Source organism: Aedes aegypti, chromosome 1 (genome assembly GCF_002204515.2).
Source record: "Aedes aegypti strain LVP_AGWG chromosome 1, AaegL5.0 Primary Assembly, whole genome shotgun sequence".
NCBI lineage: Eukaryota > Metazoa > Arthropoda > Insecta > Diptera > Culicidae > Aedes > Aedes aegypti.
The window spans coordinates 246,685,033-246,707,538 of NC_035107.1; the positions used below are offsets into that span (position 1 = coordinate 246,685,033).

General features: G+C 41.6%; 1 protein-coding gene and 2 long non-coding RNA genes across 8 annotated transcripts in view; 1 reads left to right on the plus strand and 2 right to left on the minus strand.

Annotated features, from left to right (window-relative positions):
* LOC5566474 (C-terminal-binding protein) overlaps positions 1–22,506 on the plus strand; it is a 249,527-nt gene that overhangs the window by 39,547 nt on the left and 187,474 nt on the right. The window lies entirely within an intron of this gene.
* Positions 6,576–7,315, minus strand: LOC110674062. The gene is made up of 2 exons (XR_002498612.1): positions 6,942–7,315; positions 6,576–6,883 (listed from the first exon to the last, which is right to left on the minus strand). It is a non-coding gene; the product is annotated as an uncharacterized LOC110674062 (long non-coding RNA).
* LOC110674061 lies at positions 13,503–14,279 on the minus strand. The gene is made up of 2 exons (XR_002498611.1): positions 13,967–14,279; positions 13,503–13,908 (listed from the first exon to the last, which is right to left on the minus strand). It is a non-coding gene; the product is annotated as an uncharacterized LOC110674061 (long non-coding RNA).

The following is a 22,506-nucleotide window of genomic DNA, read 5'->3' on the forward strand; positions in this document are numbered from 1 at the left end:
ATCTATTGGTGGAGTTCCTTTCACGGGTTGAACTAGGGGCTGGGTCAGTGCGAGAAGTACTATTCAATGATCGTAACAAGGAAGCAAGGTTTTCGATTTCATAGCATTAGTAAGAATTTCAAGATAAGTAAATGATATAGCACGTTGTCTCTCAAGGGGTTTGTCCAAAATTGCTCCAGGATTACATCTGAGGTTGCTCAAAGTAGTTTCCAGCATTCATCTGAAAGTGCTTCCTGCGATCCCTTGTGATAATTAATCAGGGGTTATGGTCGGATTTTCTCGATGATTTCGGAGGTTGCTTCAGAAACAATTCATCTAAAATTTCCACCCATGATTTTTGACGAGTTTTTTTCCGAAATTCCTCTATGAACACCTCTAGGGCTCGAAAAAATGCTAAATTGTGTTTTTTAAAGCTCCCCCAAGATATCCATCCGAAATTATTCCAGTGGTATCTCGGGAAATTCTTCCATGAGTCACTTCATGATTTCCTTCAAAAATTCGTCTAGTAACTTTTGAAAAGATTTGTTCAGCGAGTTCTTCAACAGGTTTTCTAGGCTATATTTTGAGTTTTTCCAGGGACTACTACCGAAATTACTTTAAGGTTGTTTTTTTGAGATTACAGAGACAATATTTTTCTTTGGTTTTGGGAGTAACTGACAGGGTGTCGACTACCTGGAAAGTCAAGGAATGTCAGGGAATTCCATTTTAGACCTGGAAAGTCAGGGAATTTCACATGAGGTCAGGGAAAAAAATATCCATGCTGTGTTCCAAAATCCAAATGAGTTGCACTGATATAAAACAGATACAAATTTTTGATTTGTTATAATTGAACACCTAATTTTTTGGTTGTCTGCAAAGTTTATCGTGAGGCCATTCATCATTACAATAGTTTGCAATCTTTTGATATTGATTGAGTCTTTATTTTGTCTTTGATCTAACTCAACATCTCGACATTTCTTTGAATAGTTCGACATGTTTTCAACTTATTTTAACTAAAACGAGATTCCATGATTTTTTAACGGACTCTTCGAAAAATTTTCTTATCTTAAGAATTTAAATTTGTCAAGGATCAGTGAATCAAATTCTCATCAAAACAGATGAAAACAAACAACAAATCAAGCTCGCTCACAACCGCTTGTTGAGACATAAGGATAAGGATACAATCAAAAGCAAAATTGTTATGACAATCCAAGAGCGCAACATTGTTGGAACCTTTTCAATTCGCGATTAATCAGTTAATTTAAACACAAAACCAAATTTGTTTTATGGATGCTGTTTTATAATGTATCAATGTTTACCAACATGGAGAAGGTTCTCGGAAATTGCAATGTGAAGCCCAGAAAATCGCTGCGCACGTGGTGATCGATAATTGTCATATTCTGTTCAAGTGGTGATAAACTGATGTTGCGGGATAAAATTATGGCAACAAAAATAGGAGGTGACAATATCTTTGTTGCTGCGTGTTGAGTGACAATTGATTCACTATCAAGGATTAAAAACCTATTTTTCAATGCTTTTTTATCATGAGTTTTGTGAGTTGAGTGTCCTAAATCCACACATTTTGTGAGTTTATAGACATTTTATAGTTGAAAATATTTATACATTGAAGCTTACTTCAATTATGCCATATTTCATGACAAAATTTGCTCAAAATGTTGACATAAATATGCTAAAATGATTAAGAAGAAATTATTGTATTATGAGGCATGAAAATTTTCCTACATTAGATGCGAATACTTCCTATTTTATGACAATGTAGGTCATAATATATTTGTCTTTCTAAGCATAAAAACTATGAAAAAATAAATGAACAATTGGAACTTTCGACAATGTTTATGGAATTGATATAGTATAAGCAGTATAGGCAGCTTATCTTCTGAAGACTTTTTTTTTTCTTCGAAAAGATTGTTAGTTGTCTTTCTTAGATTAAGTTTGTTTCAAACAAACTTAAATTCAGAATAATTAAAAAAAATTAAGGAAATTTATTAAACATTTTCCATCAGTTCAAATCTGCTGTTCGAGTAAATCAATACTTGTTTATCATACGGTTGAAAAAACAACAAACTCAATGGTCTGGATTTTTTCTGGAAATCGACTGGAAGGTCAGGGAAAGTCAGGGAATTTTATTTTCAAAATTGAGTCGACACCCTGAATTGCTTCTTGTATCCATTTCATAAGAAAATCTTTAAACAGCACAGAACTCAATAAATTATGTTTAGGGATTATCTAAAATATTCTTCCTGAAGAATTTATCTGAAGCATTCAAAATGTGTAGGATAGAGTTTAGATAAAGTGTAAACATTATGATTGACGAATCTATCAATTAAACGGTATGACAAAGTTGGCTTACATCGTCAGAGTTTTGATTCCGGACGATTCAGATATCTTGGATCAATTTACCAATTTTACAACATAACATCGCACCCCATCTACAGCTTAAATTGTGTGTCACAATTGCTAGCAAAATCGATAACTCAAGCATTGGAAAATATTCATCGTTCCCCTTTCAACTTCTTCTCTATTACCCACCGCAGTCCATGCATCAACCACAACGCCCGAATGTGCAGCGAAATGCACTTCACAGATGTACTTGTCCGACCCGACCAACACACCGACAAGCACACGAAATGCAATCTAGATAGATGCTGGAATTAATATTATATTGAAACCGATACGACATTCCTGTTTCCGAACTCCTTTGCCTCATCCTTCCTCAACATTCCTGTCGATCGTGTCCTGTGTCCCAAGTCCTGGTGCGACTGTATTTGCGCAAACAGCAGTAAATTCATTTTATATTTCAATTTCGTTATGCTTCGGCCCGTTGTTGTCGTCGTTTTCGTCTCTGATGGTGGTGCTCATGGACAGGAACAGGACGGGACGAAAACACGTCCCGTCTTTCTCTGGTCCTTCCACTTCTTCCACCAACATTTTCACAATACTACACTTCACACCGATTTGCAATCCACGACGGACCGCGTCCACAGAGATATTATTTCGCGAAATAATCCCGTGGCTTCAGTTCAGGAGAATTACTGGGTGCAGTAACAACCAGGGGTTTGCAATGTGTAGCGTAAGTAGAACTTTTCGAAGAAATTTTTTATGAAGGATCGAAATTTTGGAAATATATCTCGCATACTCTGAGATAACGCCCTAAAAGCCATTGGTAACCATGTGTGTAGCTCATTGTTTCTGAGCAAGTGAATGAATAAGCATCCAAACCAACATCACTGACAGATAGATAATGATCCTTTCTTCATCATAAAGTTGTTGAACAACGTATAAATCCATTCACATGCTCAGAAACAATGAGCTACACACATGATTACCAATGGCTTTTAGGGCGAGATCATAAGTTATGCGAGATATTGTTTTTCTAAGGGATGGGATTCAAAGTATGTTTTAAATATTTTAAATTGGAATGCTCGTTCTTTAAATGGTAACGAGGAAGAGCTGTTTAATTTTCTAACAGCTAATAACATACATTACTGAAACTTATTTGAAACCTGGATCCATATTCAAAAGAGATTCATACTTTTTTGTTTATCATGATGATCGACTGGATGAATCACGTGATGGAGTTGCTATCATCATGCAATAAGTTCTACCGGGCGTTAATCAGTAGTTGTTGAAATGACATCGTTAAACTTGGCCGGCAGTGGCAACTTCGATGCTTTTTAAACTTTGACCATTTTTTGAGTTATTTTTTTTTCTTTTTTCTCTTCAAACAACTTAATTGATACCTTCCTAATTCAAACCGGCATAATTTTCAAGTATTCAGATCAAAGAGCAGAAAATATGTGTGAAATGTCATGAAACATCTGCAAATGGCTCGCACCCCCTAAAAAGTTGAGAACCCCTGCCGTATTGTGGCAACCCGGCAATCGAACTGCACACAGCAAATATCGAACGAAAATGCGCGCCCGGCTACACACAATCACATGGCACACAATCCAATCAATAATTGATTCGGTACCCCGCTACTCTTCGTCATCGATTCCCCTGCGCCGGCCACGTCTGTGCAAATTGGTTACTGCAGTCGATTTCCACTTATTGCAGCAAAGCTCTCGGCAGAGCAGATCAACGCCACGGTTCGCTCTGCTCAGCTCTTCGCACGCATGGCAGGTTGTTCAACTCTTCGCGCGGATCCCCGCCAAAGTCGTTGTCTCCGTGGACGGTCTCTGGGTACCCGTGCGACGACTTCAAGGTTATCAAGGTGTCCCGACATCACCGTGAAGTCGTCGGACTTCAGATTTTTTTTTTCAATATGAATTCAAAAAAAATACAGTCAAACAACGGCGGCGGCGGTCATCAGCAGCGCAGAGCGGACTTGAATGCACTTTATGCAAATTTTTAATTGCAAATCTCCCATTCCATCGCCGCTCGGACAAAGTTAGCAAGACGCGGAATGAGTCCGGGTCCAGTTTCAGAGCCGGTGTTGGTGGTCGCATCCAAAGAAATACGAACTGACAGACGAGAATCAACTTTCGATGCAGGCAAACTTTTCGCGCATCGACGACGGGAGAATCTCATTAACGCTGCTGGAGGAGAGGATTATAATGGTTGGTGGAAACGGCGCGACGACGGGGACCGGAAAAAATACACCACAGACTAATTTAAAATACACTAATGGGGCAGCGAATGGGGGATTGAAATGGCTTTATCTATTGACGACCGCAGCCGGTCTGGTTTTGACATAGATTCAATATGAGGGAGATAATTAGCGAAGCGCGTAGTTTGGAACGCGCTGTTTGCCATGCATGAGAGCATTATGTAAATAATTCAATCAATAAATGCAAAAATGGGAAACGTGTGTTGTTGCTACCGATCGATGGCAGTAGGAGGATGATTACGGAGAACAATCCATCATTCCGGTTATGCATTATTGCAAATTTTCGCTTGAATTTCGCTTGATGAATTTGAGTGGGATTATGTTATTTGAAGTTGTGGCTTTCAGGCAAGAGTTGGATTTTATGTTACCGTGCGTAAATGTAATTTATTTTGAAAATACCCAGTGTGGTTGAATTTGCAGAGCAGTGGTCCCATTCAAATTTAGTATCATCTCGTTATGCCTGACGGCGATTGAGCCTACTAAATAAACGAACAAGTAAATAAAAGTTTGAAGCCTTAAATTTTCAAAAAAGTTGATTTACAATTTCAACTCACAGTTAGTTATGTGGGATCCAAATGAAACAGAAACTTAAACTAAACTAAAAAATCCATTCAATATGATTGACTTTAACGTTACTAATTACTTCTTTCTTTTCTTTTCTTACAGGTAAACAAAAGCTACGGGACAAATAAAAAGTCTGTTAGAGCAAGTTCAAAATTTCTCATACAATAATAAATGCCAAATCGCAGCTGCGCAAACCCTGGACAGTTACACATCAAATGGCACGAAAGACACGAAGGAATTCGACTGCGTAGTTTGGTTTTTCCGTGAAAAGAACAATGGATGTTTTCCACGGCTTAAATATCTTAAAGCATCATGTCGAAGAGTACTTTTACTGGACTTCTAAACAGCATTGCCTACACAAGATTTCACAAAAGTTATGATAAGACTCCCCTTTGGAGGCATCCGCAACCACTCAATTTTTTAATCGCTGCTTGACGCAATGTCGAGAAGAAATGTCGATTTTTGAGCATTAGATGAATATCCAATTGGTAATCATTGTAGGTAGTCCATGATTTCCTGCAGCTTCCCATATGGCATCGAAAAATATTGAAAGCATATTCGACATCCAAAAACAAGACCAAGCAGGATTGCTTTTTAACGAATGCGATAATGAAAAGGATTGAATAGAGTTGTGACATAAATCATCAAGCAACTGACATCGGTTTCGTAATGACTTTTACAACACTGCATAGCTTAGTGCAAGAATATGGCCTATCTTGACAAATTTGTGTGATGACAAACAGCCTATTGTGATGAGAAAAGAAGAAAATTGCATTGAAGACACAATAATGTTAGGAAATTGCAAAGAAATGTTGACGCATCTTAATATGATTTTTGAAACCCTCAAGTGGCCTTTCACGAAATTTTTAGACAAATCTTGTAAGCAAATCGTTACAGAACTTGATTTTTACATCACTCGTTGTAATTATCCAACTTGGCATGCCTCGTTGCATAATTCTGCAACTTGTTGGGTAATAGTAGTTGCAGAATGACGATTTTTTTCAGCACGAGTCGTTCATTTGTGCAACGAGGTTTGCAGTGTTGGATAACTGCGACAAGTGCTGTAAAAATCGAGTTCTGCAACGAGTTGCGTACAACATGTTTTGCTATTTCGTAAAAGGCCACTTGAGGGTATGAGAAATCATATCCAGATACGTTCACTGTTGGATTTAATCCAACGGGAATTTCCGAAATTATAATTCTCCGGAACGAAAATAAAAACTCTGGATCCGTTGTCAGGGGAGGATATAATTTTCCTATGGAATGATACACGAATTCTTACATAAGTTCTTATCTTGGTTTCAATAATTCATATTGGTTGTGTGCTACGTGGAGTGCGTTAGGTGAACCTCTGTATCCCATTTCAGAGGGTTCAAATTTTTATGTTTGTGTTTTAGGAAAATAAGTTTTTCAGTAATTTTACTTACGTTTAGTTCCCTTTCCTGCTCAAATGTCAGTCTGATGTCGGTCAAATGTCTATTTTCCTAACCTTTCAGTCTTATGAGTTCGAATTCCGTAATTTGCGCTTTGATGTAGGCAACTTTCGAGGGTATATAGTGACCTCAGCACAATCTAGTGATTTAAGTTTTATGTTCACAACATTACAACTAGTATTTTGATATTTTAGGGAAATTAGCAAATCTGTCTTACCGTTATGGGCACTGCACTGTTAATGTTCGTTTAGATGTAGCTCGTAGTAATGTAGGTTACCTAGTTAGTAAGTATAACTTTAATATCAAATTAAGCTATTTTAAGTAGATAATCTTACCAATTCTGCATGTATATAATAGATACTAAGTTTCTCCTTTGTTTCACTAGTTTTAAGTTCAATTTTAAGTTATTTTCACTAGTGTTTAATCTGCTTTAACTAAGAATCAAGTCCACGCCTTTTAACTTGTATTGTACAATGGTTTGTCTTTCTGCCTGATCTGTCGACTCACCTGGTGACAGGGCGCGTACCTGTCACTCCTCATCCATACTACCAAGCTGTGGACTTGCTCGCAAGGTTGCGGACAATATAGAGATTACGGTTATAGACTAACGCGCTGGCCTAATGGGGTAGGCCAACAGTCCCCCGGGGTACGCCAACTTCTGGTTGGCTTACTGCTCTACGCGTTGAACGTCTAGAACCGCCAACTTTGCAACGGGGCGCTCGTAGACTCCAGTGGCTGTCTGTACTGTCGCTGATCGGGTCTGTCCGTCTCGGCTGGAAGTCGTCGCGATGATCCTGCCTTTTGGCCAACAGTTTCGTGGGGACTTCGGGTCGACGATGACGACGACATCTCCGGTAGCTAGGGGCTTTACGGGTTGGAACCACTTCGACCGGCGGGTGATCTCTGGTAGATAGTCGGTTACCCAACGTTTCCAGTACCTGTTCGCCAAGATCTGGGAGGTGCACATGTTCTGCTTCAGGATATGACCTCTGTCATCCAAGTTGACCAACGGTTTCGAGCCACTGGAGGAACCGAGTAGAAAGTGGTTTGGAGTAAGGGCTGGGGCGGAGTCTTCGTCCAGCGGAACGTGCGTAAGAGGACGGGAATTAACGACGTTCTCGATCTCTACGAGTAGATTGCGAAGGACTTCATCTGTAAGAGATTTTGTGGTGCAGACTGCCATCAAATTATTTTTGACGGTGCGTATCAGCCGCTCCCAGCTGCCACCCATGTGCGGTGCCAACGGAGGATTGAACACCCACTCGGTCTGCTCCGTTGCGAACTCTCGCATCATTTCGTCGTGATTAATCGCACTCTGAAGCCGTTGTAGTTCGCGATCTGCACCAACAAAGTTGGTGCCACGGTCGCTATATATCTTACGAGGTTGGCCACGACGAGCGATGAAATTTCGGATGGCCATGATGCATGAATCAGTGCTGAGTGAGTGGACAACCTCGATGTGTATGGCTCGAGTGGTCAAGCAAGTTGTTAGCATTCCCCAGCGCTTCTCGTGCCTTCTGCCGACAACAACTTCGATGGGACCGAAATAATCGATGCCTACGTGAGTGAACGGACGGGAAAATGCTTCTAGACGACCAGGTGGCAGGTCGGCCATCATCGGGATGCTTGGTGTTGCACTTTCATTCTTGCATTTCTGACAATTTCGCCGAACTTGATTGTAGCAAGTCCGTAAGCGAGCGATCTGGTATTTCTGACGCAGCTCATTTATCACCGTTTCGTGATTCTGATGGTGGTAGCGATTGTGGTAGTGTTGAATTATTAGTGTGGTAATGTGGTGCTTTCTTGGAAGGATTATGGGATTCTTTGCGTCCTCGGTGGTGTACTCGCACGCCGCAATGCGTGTCCTCATTCGCATAAGGCCGCGGTCGTCGATCCATGGCAGGAGTTTGTACAATGCATTTGATTTTGGAAGAAGTTTGGCAGTCTGTAGGATGCGTAGCTCTTCAAAGTATTCGGCTTGCTGCACAATGTGTATCAGCCGTACTTCGGCTGCGCGGAGCTCATCGCTAGTAAGAGGACCACTGTACGTGGGTTTGCGTTGCGACTTGAGGCGACAATTTGACACAAAACGTAGTATTCGTGCCATGACGTACTGCAACCGCTTCCAGTTGGAGAACTTTTGTACGACGATGACTGGCTGCGGCGGAGTATGATGAACCAGTAGACTTGTCAGTAACTCCGTGGTTGTCGACTCATTGCGAACGGAAGACGTTGGCCAACTTTCGGGATCTTTCCACAAAAAATCCGGTCCCCGAAACCACCTACTTCTGGTGGACATATCAGGCAAGCCATCCCACTTGGTTGCATCGTCGGCAACATTAAGCTTGCTTGGTACGTACTGCCACTCGTGAATTTCGCTTGACTCCAAGATTTCAGTGACGCGGAAACCTACAAATTGGCTGTAACGACGGTGATTGGAGTTAATCCAGCATAAGACGTCTCTGGAATCGGTCCAGTAAAACCTTTGTGTAATCCGGATGGATAGTGTGTCAAGCACAGTCTTCGACAGCCTTGTTCCAATAACTGCCGCTTGCAGCTCGAGCCGTGGAATCGATGTCAGCTTCAGAGGAGCGACTCTAGCTTTAGCTGTAACTAATGAACAGTAGATTTCTTTGTTTTTCAGGACCCGCAGAAAGCATACTGCTGCCATTCCGTCTTTTCCAGCGTCGACAAACGTATGGAGCTGGACATCATCGGCTGTATCGATGAGATGGCGGGGCCACAAGCATCTAGGAATTTGTAGTTTTTCCACCTGCGGTAAAGCGCTTAGCCAATGCCGCCATTTCTCGAAGGCATCTTCGTCGATTTCTTCGTCCCATGTGATACCAGATCGCCAAACGTCTTGAAGTAACACCTTCAAATAGGCGAGAAAGTGGGCAATCAGTCCTATTGGGTCGAATATGGTCATCAGCACTCGCAGCATCTCTCGTTTTGTAGGACGTCGATCGCCCTTCAACAAATCCGCATCGTATCGATTCCAGCCAATCTTGTAAGTAAAGGCATCAGCTGTTGTATTCCACCACATGCCTAGGACTTTCTCAGTGGCCAGTTCAGTAGACAGGTCTAAGCTTTTCTCGTTATCTACGCTCTGCTTCTGCAGCGCGTTCATGACGTTTTTGGAGTTACTGATCCAATTCCGTATCTCAAAGCCTCCCTGGGCGTGGATGTGCCGCACATCCTTGGATATTTGGATCGCTTCTTCCTCTGTTGCTACGCTAATCAGCATGTCATCGACGTAGTGCGATTTCGCAATTGCTTCACACGCCTCTGGATGACTTCCGATAAACCGGTCAGCATTGACGTTCTTGACGTATTGCGCGCTACTAGGAGAGCAGCATGCTCCAAAGGTCATCACTGTCATGGTATAGATCACCAATTCGCCCTTTTCATCCGTCCAGTAAAACCATTGATATTTCTGATCTTCTCGACGAATGTTCACCTGATGGAACATCTCGCGGATGTCCCCCGTCACCGCAATAGGATGCTGTCGAAAGCGCAGCAAAATGCCAAGAAGAGAGCACAGCAGATCTGGGCCCTTCAAGAGAACCGAATTCAACGATACACCGTGAACTTTAGCGGCTGCGTCCCATACTATTCGAACTTTCCCGGGTTTGTTTGGGTTGGTCACTGGAAAGACGGGCAAGAACCATGCGTTGCTGGATTGCTGCTGAACTTCGTCCTGCGAAAGTTTGCGGATGTACCCTTTAACGATGTAGTCGACTATCTTCTGCTGCAAAACTTCTGCGAGTTGAGGATCGTTTGCCATGCGCTTCTCCAAGCTTCGGTGTCGACGAAGAGCCATTGGCCGGCTATCAGGCAGACGGACGTTGTCGTAGCGCCAGAGCAGGCCGGTCTCGTACCGATCGCCTACGAAGCGTGTAAGAGATTTCAGCAGCGTCTCGGCTCTTTCATCTTCGGCTGACAGAAGTGCTTTGGATGAACTATTGATTCCTAGGCTGTCGATTGCGAAATAGTCCTTCATCGCTTGATGCATATCATCATCGAACCGCTCATTCAGCGAGCTAACGTGGAAGCTGTAGTGAAACATGCTTAGCGAGTCTCCGGATCCCAAATTGCCACAAATGGTCCAGCCTAGGCGTGTTTTGGTGGCGATTGGTTCTCCGAATTTCCCTTCTCGACTCTTCAGGGTTAATCCCAGTTGTGCATGCTTGGTTCCGATCAAAATCCGTGGGCGTGCATCGTGGTATGACGAAATTGGTAACCCTTCCAAATAGCGGTATGATTGTTTCAGTTCATCGAAATCTAGGGTCTGCTGCGGTAGGCGTAGCTCGGAAACGGTTTGAACCTCCTCTAAAGTGAATTTCGCTGCACCTTCATACTGTCCTGCGACTTGAAGTCGAACGATACATGAATCCTTCTCGCACCGCTCTGTGCCGCCGGTCCAGCGTAGGCATATTGGACTAGGGCTGCCGCCTAGTTCAAGTTCGTCGGCCAATTCTTGGTCCAACAGCGTTGCTCCTGACCCTTCGTCGAGGAAAGCGAAGGTATGAACCATTTTTGCCGGTCCAGTTAGTACTACAGGAAGGTAGCGGAATAGGACAGTACTAGAAACTGCTTGGTGCGTATTACAGACCAGATCGGCGTCGCTTGTTGTCGGCGGAGTAACTGGATTGTCAGCCGTCTGGCCGATAGTTTGCTGTTTGAACTTCTGTTCATTGTGCAACAACTCGTGATGCCTGAAGGAGCATCCATCTTTGCCACATGGTTTTGCCTTGCACAATCCTTTGTGTTGGCGAAGACAAGTTCGGCAGAGACCAAACTCTCGGATGACAGCCCATTTGGAATCTCTCGAAAACTCCAAGAAACGCTTGCATTTGTCCACGGATTTACAGGATCCTTTGCAAACCGGACAGGTATCCTTCGCCGGCGCGGTTGTGGGCGTTGGCATTGATTCAGCGGCCGGGATGGAGCTAGTGATGGACTTCGTTGGTGTTTCTGAGTGGGCATTGAGGTACGCTCCTTCTTTTTCTTTTCGGCGAGCGTCGTTTCGGATCGGCTTCGACTGCAACGGGTCTATCGGAAACGTTACTGAGCTTGCTGCTTCCGCTAGCGAGTAGATCCATTCGCTGAAGGTCGCCAGGTTGGCCGTTAGCTGTGTCTTCCGGTGTTGCGCCCAATTCAGCTTAATCGAAGGCGGTAGCTTGGAAACAAGCTGATGAAGAAGGGTCACGTTATACATATATTCCTCCAGACCACACGATTCGACGGTTGCACAGAAATTCTGGACGTTTACAGCAAAGTCCACCAACGTTTCAAGACGATCTTCCCGAATTGGTGGCAGAGCGCTGATCTTACCAATCAACGTGTGTACGATGATCTCCGGTTGGCCGTATAACATTTTGAGGGTATTGATTATACCTTGGACATTTCCCGGATGCATTAACCGACATTTGACTGCTTCGTAGGCTTTTCCCTTCAAACTCTTTTGCAAGCGTACGAGGTTTTCCTCCTCTGTATATCCACACATAGCGGTCGTACTATTGAGCATGGATAGAAAGATCGGCCACTCCTCCGGGTTACCGGAAAATGATGGCAAGTCCCTGGAAACCGCTTGTCTTGCCGCAATTTGAGACCGTGATAACTGGAATGCATCGTCGTTACTTGGCAGCTCTGCAAATGTAGGGTTGTGACCTGAAGTACCACCATGAATCTGCTCTAGAATTGTGGAATTTGCCAGAGTTCGCGGAACTCGGACCGGCGCTGAATGGATTCGCGTAGATTGAGGTTGTATATTTGGATTGAAGTATTTGGACATTCTGATAGGTGTTTGCTGGCGTTGTTCAAACTCCTGCGGTGCTGAACGCTGGTCTTGGTGACCTCGCATCTGCTGTGCTGGTGGTTCATGGAACTGCTGCGCTACCTCCAGATGACATTCCTTCTCAATCCAATTCTCCACTCGTCTCCGAGAGCATTCACTACCGGAACGCCTACTTGATCCGCTGTCGCTCGCCAATTCATCGAGAATTTTGTACTTTCTCTCCAGAAACTCTCTGTGCTTCTCCGCTTCTAGCTGTTCGGCTGCCCGCCGTCGCTCTGCTTGCTGCTGTTCGAAGGCTCGTTCTTCTTCCAGCCGCTGCAGCTGTAATTTAGCGCGATTCCTAGCGGACCGCTGTGAGGAAGTACAGGACACTATCGATGATGCTTCGTCCAATCGGATGGTTGGCAACCCTGCCAGCTTCGGGACATACAACTCCTTCCCAGTCCCTTTTGGAGCTGATGGTTTCAGTAACTCTGGTATACCGCTCGATGAACCCTGAATCCCGGTTGGAGAGGCCTGTTTCGGCAATGGAGTACGCTTGGATGGAAGCGTCTTGCTGGACTCTTGCTGCGCTGAATCTCCGCCAGATGCTGCCGTTGTTCGCTGGTTCCATGTAGCCGTCTTGCAATTGGCACAACTCCAACTTTGATCGGCAACTTCGTCCGTTACACCAACGCACCCATAGTGATGCCAACCGTCACACTTGTCGCACTGCACCATGTCATCCGTATCAGGTCCTCTACATCTCCTGCAGGTGTGTCCATCGACGGTCTTTTCCATCTCTTCCACCACCACTACCACATCATCGTTTTCCACATTATCAACCACTTCACTATTATTGGCCCTTTGCCGATCGCTCTTTCCACTCACTTTACTACCTTTTCCGTCGGACTTCGAACCACGACTTGACATTCTCGCGAAGTGATAATTCGTAATAAACGAAAATTATATATTGTTGGATTTAATCCAACGGGAATTTCCGAAATTATAATTCTCCGGAACGAAAATAAAAACTCTGGATCCGTTGTCAGGGGAGGATATAATTTTCCTATGGAATGATACACGAATTCTTACATAAGTTCTTATCTTGGTTTCAATAATTCATATTGGTTGTGTGCTACGTGGAGTGCGTTAGGTGAACCTCTGTATCCCATTTCAGAGGGTTCAAATTTTTATGTTTGTGTTTTAGGAAAATAAGTTTTTCAGTAATTTTACTTACGTTTAGTTCCCTTTCCTGCTCAAATGTCAGTCTGATGTCGGTCAAATGTCTATTTTCCTAACCTTTCAGTCTTATGAGTTCGAATTCCGTAATTTGCGCTTTGATGTAGGCAACTTTCGAGGGTATATAGTGACCTCAGCACAATCTAGTGATTTAAGTTTTATGTTCACAACATTACAACTAGTATTTTGATATTTTAGGGAAATTAGCAAATCTGTCTTACCGTTATGGGCACTGCACTGTTAATGTTCGTTTAGATGTAGCTCGTAGTAATGTAGGTTACCTAGTTAGTAAGTATAACTTTAATATCAAATTAAGCTATTTTAAGTAGATAATCTTACCAATTCTGCATGTATATAATAGATACTAAGTTTCTCCTTTGTTTCACTAGTTTTAAGTTCAATTTTAAGTTATTTTCACTAGTGTTTAATCTGCTTTAACTAAGAATCAAGTCCACGCCTTTTAACTTGTATTGTACAATGGTTTGTCTTTCTGCCTGATCTGTCGACTCACCTGGTGACAGGGCGCGTACCTGTCACTCCTCATCCATACTACCAAGCTGTGGACTTGCTCGCAAGGTTGCGGACAATATAGAGATTACGGTTATAGACTAACGCGCTGGCCTAATGGGGTAGGCCAACATTCACCATTATTTGGCAATTTCAAAAAAATGTTGTGTTATGACTCATTACGCAACTCAAACTAGTTGCGTAATGACTCTTACGACACTGCATAATTCAGTGCAGTGGACGTTTCTTAAGAGATTTGCGTGATGAAAAACAGCCTATTACGATGAGCAATTGCAAAGAAGTATTATTACTCCTTACCAGTACGAAAAGTCAACAAAAATTGAATAATTTTGTTTGTTCAAATTTTTGGAATATGAAGTAGATTCATACAACTTGTTGTCTGGCTTTACAAACTGTTATCCAGCTAGAAAAGCTTTATAAAGATGCAGCAAGAATGAATCTCAGCTGTAAGAGAGTACATTAACAGTCAATTTCGGATTTCCTCCACAGACTTTTAGCTCTATTAAAGTGACTAAAATGTCTGTGACATATGTTTGGTCTTCAATCATCAAACCCTGAGAGAGAGAGTCGCGAAGAGGCAAAATATCAACGTCATATGCAGCCCAGATTCCACTGCCACGAAACGTCAAATGCAGCCCACCGATTTTATGGCTGCGAACGTGAAAAGTATTGTATTCAAAATGAAATGTGAGTGAAAACCTCAGTCACCGGAGCTGTTTTTTCCAAAGTTGCTGATTAATCTCAACATAAGATTAGTTATTTCTAATGCCTGCTACGTTTGCTGCCATCAAATTTCACTCAAAAGGCTATTTATGATTCGGTGTGATGCAAACGCAATCTACTCGTGCATCATTGGTATAAACGCAAAATGGAATAAGAAAAAACTCAGTAATCACAGAAAAAGAAGACCGTCTTCGCGAGTCTCGTCTCAGATCAAACCATGTCCCAATGAAATCGTATTTCCTCACGCTCAAGCAGATTCCAGATCAGCAATGACATGAAATTGCTGTTTCATGCTCATCGCCGATTTCTGCTGTTGTTTGCCGATTTCTGTTCGTGAATCAACCCCTCTCCCATCCATACACCGGATAATAGCTCCGCTGCTGATATGACTGTTCTGACGACAAAGTCTACCAACAAAAAATCAAAGAAAAAAAAGTTCGGTTTCCTTGGAATTGTTCCGCAACAAAATTAAGGAAGCCAGTCGAAACATGTGACTCAAAAAATGAAACAAGACGAAAAAGAGAGGGGACTGAAGAGGATGAAATCAAATAAGAATGCTCGCTACGTATTTCGGATTTTCCGTCTTTCCTCTGGCCGCCACCTTGCGTCCTTCGTCTGCCGTAGAGATTTAACGAAGTACGAAGGACGATGAGGATGGAGGCCACCGCTTCGAAGAGGACACACATCTGAACTGAAAATTGTGCTTTCTTCAGCTGGTATTTATCTTGCTGCCACTGACACTGTGTATATGTACGTAGGTACCCATGGAAATCCCTTCAAAAAAAAAAAAGGGAGACGTCGTTGATAGCTGTTCACCACACCGGAGACCAAGCGACAAGACCAGATTCGGAGGCAGCAACGTTTGTCCCGGGACCTACTTCTGGGTGGTTGTACTGCTGCTGCAAGCAATGAAATTGTCTTTTCATTTCTTACGATTCCGAAACTGGGGAAAAGGTTTGCGATCTTTGGCAAATCTAAGCTATATTGTGGGACGGAATTTGGTCTAACATACTTTTTCAAAAACGAAACACGTAAAAATACATAATTATCTTAATAATTCCAAAAAGCTTTCAGACTTGGATTTCTGATAAGTAACTTTAAGTGTACGATTTCACAGATAACTGTGGATTATTCTAATGTATGTATGTATGTATGTTGAAAAAATAACGATTTTTTTTTAATTTTATAATCAAACCTTCATGCCAAATTCTGTTGAATGCTTCTTATATATCTAGAAAAGCATGACCAGTAGAATAGCCTTCAGACTTGTTGGAACGAATCATAATGCCAGAAAAGGCCAAACAGCGTGCCATTATAATGCAAAGACCGTGTTTCTCTGTGTTTCATTAATGCTAATATAAGACAACGTTAGAAACGTCAGTTGTTTTCGCCCGGTTTTAGGGGCACAAAAGCTACGTACGTGGCCACAAAAGCTGAATATTGTTGGGGAGCAAAGAGACCAACCATAACATCTCCCCTTCATAACATCGTCGATTGTAATAGTGAGAAGATTTATAACTTATATGGTCGCAATTTACGATTTCCTTCGCTTGTCTTGTATAAAAGTTTAATTCTCTTGTGTTCTCTTCTCCAGTTTTTTTTTTCTCTGTGTTGTCCCTTTTGTGTTGGATTGAGGATCCTGGCCATCCGGCAGACGAATACCGGCAAGAAATTGGTACCAACGCCATGACACGACAATAGAGCTACCACGCTATACCTCCCGGATGAGCTGCAGAGAACCCTAAACCCAATCCTTACCATGTCCTTCCCTTTCAAAATTGTGACCATTAACCTCGAGTTGCCACGAGTACCCTGGCTCCATCCCATACTAACTTTGATAATGAAAAAGTAAATAAATTGTAAATAGTACAAAAATGAACTTCGGCTCCGTAAAGCGTTACACGCATTTGAGCCCCAAATAAACGAACTAGTTAAAAAAAAAAAAAAAGATTTATAACTGTATATCTGTCATGCGAATATGCGAAAATAGAGCCAATATAGTGCTTATTTAATGCTTGTATCCATCAGGCATAGAAGCATTAATGTTGCAGTAATAGGGTTTATATACAGAGGAAGGGTTGTTATTAGGCGTGTAGGCATTTGTAGTGCTATCATTAGGGATGTATGCATTTATAACGCTACTTTAGGGCTCATAATTAGTACTTATGGCTACTTCTAGATCTTGTAGATAATCTGACCTTAACTCTCGGCAAACCTAGAATATCTCATATACACTCCCGTACATAAGTTTGGGTTCAGCCCCTAAAAACATAAAATCTGATAACTAGTCAAAATCAATGAAACAGTCATTCAAGTCATCGTGCAAAAGTTTGGGTTCACCCCTCAGTATGGTGTATCGTACCGAAGTTTGGGTTCTCCTGAACTTACTTGAAAAACGAAAATTCTATGAAATCTAAAACCAATCTGTACTCGTCATATGTGGACTTTCCAGTTAGAGCAAAACCTGTAGTTTTACTTCAAAAATTCCAAAACCCTAATGAAGCTCGCAATATTGCTCTTGAGTTAATTAAGCACCGTCCAAAAGGTGGATCACTCCCATCGTTTTTCCTTCGTTCCCACTGACCCCATCCCCCGCCGGAAAATCCAACTGACGTCAGGTTTTGCCATCGCTCTTCCAACCACGCCTTTCTGGGACCTTTTACCTCGACGTCTCCTGTCTCCCCCTTCACTGTTGTCATGCCATCGCGACGACATTCCCTTTCCTCAGGCCGCCGGCTCCGAGTTAAAGCCGTCGACTTTCATTAAAGTTTTGTATGTGTCCTTAATTTGTTGTTACTCCTTCGTATTTTCATTGGCGTGGGGAAAGACGACTAAGAGGGGACAGCAATTTTATTCGGCCTTTCAATCCGAACCGATATGAATGAAAAGATGGGAACCGAGGAAAACGAATCCAAGGCAGGGATTAAGGTGAAGATGCATCGAAGCCAAACTTAGAATTTTGAAGAGCGCATATATGGAGAACCCGACAACCATTCGCGCTGAAAAATTGATCGATTGGTCACTTGCTGGTGGTGACTAATCGATCGAATTTTCAGTGTGGACGGTTGTCTAGTTCTCTTGAAAATGTGAGGTTTAGCTTCGATGCACCTTTACCTTAACGGTTCCAACGACCATTATGGAGGGAGGACCCGGTGGGTGGCACGCGGAGAGATTTGTGCCGCAATTTCTAAAGACATTGCGTTGGCATTTTTGCCCAACTCCGGTCTGTTTCCTCGGGTGATGGGTGGTTGCTGGAAATGGATACCGTGTACTTTGGGTTTACCATTTTTAGCGGAAGGAATGGCAGACGTGTACGGGGAAGCGAATCAAATTAATTGATTGATTCAAGCTGCAAATAATTTTCGATTAGGTATTTGCTGCAGAAGTTGGAGACCGATCAATAATTCGAGAAAGTGTACGTTAAATATTGAATTTCCGCGAAATTTAAGAACATTCACTTCCCGAGCAGGTGAAAAAAGCTCAGCAATAGCTAATTTTGATATGGACATCTAAAAGTGATATTAACTTGATAGATATAAGAGATAAAAGATCTGAAAATGATATCTAAAATTTACTCCTAGAATATCATTAGCATATCATATTTAGCTTTTCTAAGATCTAACCAATATCAGCGAGCTATTCATTTGATCTGCAAACATCAAATTTTGATATGGCTTAGAAGTTCCAGGAATAAAATTTAGATATTACCTTCAGATCTTTTATCTCTTATGTCAATCAAATCAATATCTCGATTTGATGGTCAGAACTTCGCTTCTGCTCGGGTTACTATGCAGTTATTATCGTTTGGCTCTCAGGCGGTTTGAAGTTGGGGTTTGATTCCAGCTTCAATCGATAAATATTTTAGTTACAAAAATATATTAGTTTCATATACCAATATAAAGCGCAGGTTCGGCTACGGTTTATGTTAGTTTTAAAATATATAACCTGTATGTTGATAAAATTTTGTTATATGATGGCTTTATAATATAAAAAGTGATTTCTTGAAATTTCTTGTAGGTATATAAGTTTTGTTTGTAAACATTTTTGGAAACTCATTGAAAACAATATCAATGAACTACTTATGATTTTCCTTACAAAATTTTCTGCCGATATTTTTGGAGACGCTCGAAGTGCTTTGCCATAAATCTGGGTATTCCATTAGGAACACATTTTCTTATTTTTTACTGAACAATTTTTGCCTGATTTTACCAGTAAATCTGCAACGGTCTTGAAAACAATACTTAAAATTCCGCTGAATTTTGCCACCAACTTATTCAATAAATTATACGAAATTTTTGCAAGAGGAAGACATCATTTCCTCCAAGGATAACAAAAACTGTTTGCATGAGATATAAGACAGAATCTATAGACAATTCTTGAGAACAATATTTCCTCAGAGATGTTGAAGCGTTTACCGAGAAATCATTCAAGATCACAAGATATCCGCCAATTACTTTAGAAGAAATTCACAAAATATCAACCAAGGTAAACTGCCGTTCTACGCATATTTGTTTCGTGATCCTTATGGCTTGTGTAGAACATGGGACAAGTGGGCAGCCTACAGGATCTTATCTGCAATCTGTTAAAAATGAGGTGTGCATTTTGCAAGGAAAAAGAATAAAAATAATTAGAAAAGAAATGTTGTTTTCAATATTCCTAGGTAGATACCATAGAACATCTCATCAGAAATACACACAATTAGATTTTTTTCACGAGCTCGGCTGTGCGAAGCTTAGTTTTCTAATTTTAAACGAGACTTAACTATCAAATCGGCTTTTATGTCCTGAGAGTCCATTCTAAATTAAGTGTGCAGTTATCTCGCATGGAATTTGTCATATGGCAGCCATCATTGATCTTATTGGAGGCTTACTAAATAACCGACGAAGGTTTAATCGGAAAAAAAAGGTCAAGTATCTTTCTACGAATAAGTCAAAAGCAGGCATTGCAGAATTCGCTTTCATTTGATTTCGAAGCACGTTCAAAGTATCGGTCCATGATCGGCAATGTTTCACAAGTTGTAACAAGCTTGATAAATAACAGCATCGAATGAGAGCCCCATAGAGATAGCGATGATAAAACTTGTTTCTTCTCTCATTGTACTGACATGATAAACAGATAGTACTTCGGAAAGCCCAAGCAAGACGGTTCGTTTTTGGGGCGCTGAGAAGTTTCGCGGTTCGCGTTGTGCGAGTGCGAAAAGATATCCTAGTTCAGTCGACGATGGAATACAAACTCAACTGGTGAGCTCGTTCCATGCCTATGAGAACACATTTTTTTCATGACAACATCACTTTTGTATGACTTAAAAAAAAACTATGTATAGTTCGTCACTAAAAGTGTCGGCATTATTCCTGTTCTATATAATTTAAGTATACATATATTTTCCTCTTTCGCGATTACTAAAAACATCTTTTGAGAGCATGACATTATGGATGTGGACGTATTATCTTTTAAATCATCTACCAAAAATTTTCCATCATCAGACAAAAATGCAAAACTAGTTTTAAGTGAGTGTCGTATTTTTCCTCCTTATCCATGGATCGTATCACCAACCAATGGTGATTTTTCCCTCCCTCACTAGTAAAAATCTTCCCGTGGTGATTGTGGAGATGCAGATGTATTCTTCTCTGGGATACAGAACAGCTACCGGAGGAGTGATAGTAGAATAATATACCCAATATACAAGAGGGGTGACAAGCAGTGTTGACCAGACTCATTTCCCCGAAATTCGAATTGTGAAGCCATGAACTGTTATAACTGTGCGTTGTATTCCTGAGATGGAGGGGGAGGTGGTTGGGCTTGAGTGTTACACATGGGATCCGACAGTTTCGATCTTGGTGGGCCGCAATTCATGTTTCGGTGAAATGATTCGCACTCACTCACTCACTCATTTCATTTCACCGAAACTTGAATTGTGGCTCTCTGGGACCAAAATTGATCGATTTTGTGTGCAGTACTCAAGCTTAACCATCTGCTTTTCTATCTTAGGAGGATAGAGCATGGTTGTAGTAGTTCGTGGCTTCGTAGTTCGGAAAATGTTATTTTCGGGGAAATGAGTCTGAACAACACTGGTGACAAGTTAGAATGTGAGAACTATCGAGCGATCACTCTTCTTAGGGGCTGTCCATTAATTATGTAAGGGTTTATGGGGGAAGGGGGGGTTTGAGATTTCTTACGCGCCATACAATTTATTTTTAATTTCCATACAAAAAATCTTACCATGGGGGGAGAGGGGTTGAAAAACCCCGAAAATTGTCTTACGTAGTTAATGGATCGCCCCTTAAGGCAGCCTATAAAGTGATTTCCCAGATCATCGCCGCTAGCAGGCAGATTTGTGGGAAGTTATCAAGCCGGTTTCGTGGACGGGTGATCGACAACGGACCAAATCTTTATATGGCGACAGATCTTCCTAAAGTGTCGCGAATATCAAGTTCCTGTGCACCACCTATTTATCGATTTCAAAGCGCCCTAAGTATGATACCAACGACCGCGAAGAGCTATGGAAATGCGGGGCACGATCTTCAATAAATCCAGTCAGTTCATCTGTTTCGCTGACGACGTAGAAATTGTCGGAAAAACCGTTCCAGTTAATTACTGAACAGTTAACCAGGTTGAAATGTGAAGCAGTGCAGACAGAGTTGGATTTAGGGTAAATACGTCGTAGACGAATTATCTGCTCGCTGGAGGAATCGAGCGCGATACAGCTCGCATTGGCAGACGAATTTATGTACCTTGGATCATTGGTCCTGAAGCAAAGAAATTCGAAGTCGCATCATTGCCGGAAACCATGCTTTCTACGGACGTCACAAGACTTTGCGGTTTAGTAAACATCACTTCCGTACTAATTGTACCATGTACAGACACTGATAAGACTAGAAGTCCTCTACGGGCATTATACTTGTACAATGCTCGAAAAGGGCCTGTAAGCGCTAGGAGTTTTTGAACGAAAGCTGAGCGGAACACGTTGTGAGAATGCCTGACAACAATCCCGCAAAAATAACTTTTATTTCAAATACGGCCGGCACAAGATAAAGAGAGGCGCAACGAGCTAGGTGGTTTGACCAAGTGGAGCAAGATATTGAAAGTGTGGAACGATCAAGAAACTGGAGACCAGTGGCTTTAGACCCAGTTTGTTGGCGTAACATTGTGGCGCAGGTTATGTCTTGATGGACGTAGCGCCAGTAAAAGTAAAGTAAGTAAGCAGAAAACGATAAACAGAATCTCATGATGTGTTCAGTTTTTCAAATGCCAGAAAACAACAAATGATTCAGCATTATCATATTAGGTCTAGGGATGATCTCAAAAGCGTTAAATTACAAAGATCCTTTAAAATACGCCTTGTGTCTTATTTTCGCGGAATCCGTGAAATCCGCAAAATTTAGGAAATCCCGCGAAATAAATTAAAATTGAAGAATATATATTGAAATCACAGTAAATTCCAGCTATTAATTATGAAAATGGTTCATTTATCTTGAAGTCGAAGTTCAAAAAAACAAAAAAGTTTATAATTTAGGATTAACCTGATTTTTTTTTCTGGCTTGCTACTTTTGTTTTAAATTTAACATTACACACATATCAAACTTATCATCTAAAATTGTAAGACTACATTTATTGAAATTCCGCGAAAT